Consider the following 1461-nt stretch of genomic DNA (forward strand, 5'->3'; position numbering starts at 1 on the left):
GAAACTTTGCTTCCTTTGCTCCTATAAACAAACTCGCGAGACTAGCATACCTCAGAGGCGCGCGCGCTGTGCATACGTGCTGCGTCATCCGCCGGAACTGCTTCAGTGTATGACAGTCAGCGGAAGTGAGAGAAAAGTATTTATTACGTTTGAAATATGGATATATTTTTTTTAAAACACATGGATTCGCTACAGGGGGCCTTTATTCATCCCCCGGAGCTGTCTGCGGCACGTTTTATTATGAATGCGCGAGCTTTATTTGACAACTTGTGGACTGTTCAACTGCAACACCCGCTGACTGCAATGATAGAGCTTGGAATAGCCAGGACAATTTTTAATATAACTCCGACTGGATTTGTCTGAAAGAAGAAAGTCATATACACCTAGGATGCTTCGAGGGTAAGTAAAACACAAGCTAATTTTCATTTTTGGGTGAACTAACCCTTTAACTTAATAATTTTTAGATATTTGTACTTGAAATAGACAAAAATACTCAGTTAGAAAACCATTTGTGCAGTGTGAATGAATGAATGAGGTATTTAAACATCGCTTACGCTTTAAAAAGTGAGAGGAGGCTGAAAGAAACTCTGAGTTTACCGAAGAAAACCCAGAGTTTTCACTATATGATAACTAGCAACTCTCTCTCTCTCTGTCTTATCTGGTTGGTTATGTCATCTTCAGGTGTCCTTTCAGTGTTGAAATACGAGGGTGTGGTTATAGAAGGAAGGTTATTAGCAAAGAAAATCACTGTTCCTGTTTTATTTGAGCACATTCATTGCCATCAGCCTGCTGATACAGGTAAGAAAATTCAGTGACCATTGAACCAAACTCTTATTTTGTTGTGTGTTATTATGAAGGTCAGTGATTACAGCTAGAGGTTTCATGTCAGTGATAGTGATGACATGGTTTCTGTTCTTTCTTCTAGTTCACGGTTATCAAGGAACCACTTCTTTTGTCTGTGTAATTGCACTAGGGTATTTGTGATGGTTGGATAATCATAACACTGAGGATATGGGCGGGAAACATACCTAAACTATTTTGTTTCCAGGGGGTGGAGGGAGGTGGGTAGGAGGGTAATTTAAGCTAACAAATATTCAGCCATAAACTTAAAGGAAAGATGGCTTGATTGTATTCTTTGTGTGAAAGGGTGATTTCTTTTGCAATCCAGATCCAGTTTGACAGCATTTTCCCAGCAGCATGTACAGGCTTAAAACAGCAGGTTTTGCCCAAAGGCATTCCAATAAAACTCCCTGTGTTAATGGATGTGCGCTAATGAATCTTTAGCTTTAAAATGAAGTTTTTCTACTACATATCTTAAGGTAACTTGATCAGGTAGAATGTCAGGTAGGGTTTAAAGAAAAAGTGTATGACTTTATGACTTTACAACTATTTAGACAGTTATCCATGTGATTATATAAGTTGACTAAAGGGGGGGGGGGGGGGGGGTTTCCTTTACAACCC

The 1461-nt window shown here is 39.4% G+C and overlaps 1 protein-coding gene across 1 annotated transcript in view; it reads left to right on the forward strand.

The window, feature by feature from the left end:
* The first annotated feature begins 712 nt into the window (after positions 1-712).
* Positions 713-1461, forward strand: part of LOC107688220 (CBL-interacting protein kinase 24-like) — a 4939-nt gene continuing 4190 nt past the window's right edge. The window contains exon 1 of the mRNA XM_016485838.1: positions 713-798. The gene's annotated coding sequence lies outside the window, so the exon portion shown is untranslated. The remainder of the gene's footprint in view (positions 799-1461) is intronic.

The sequence above is a fragment of the Sinocyclocheilus anshuiensis genome, unplaced genomic scaffold (assembly GCF_001515605.1).
Source record: "Sinocyclocheilus anshuiensis isolate Anshui unplaced genomic scaffold, SAMN03320099.WGS_v1.1 scaffold1162, whole genome shotgun sequence".
Taxonomy (NCBI): Eukaryota; Metazoa; Chordata; class Actinopteri; order Cypriniformes; family Cyprinidae; genus Sinocyclocheilus; species Sinocyclocheilus anshuiensis.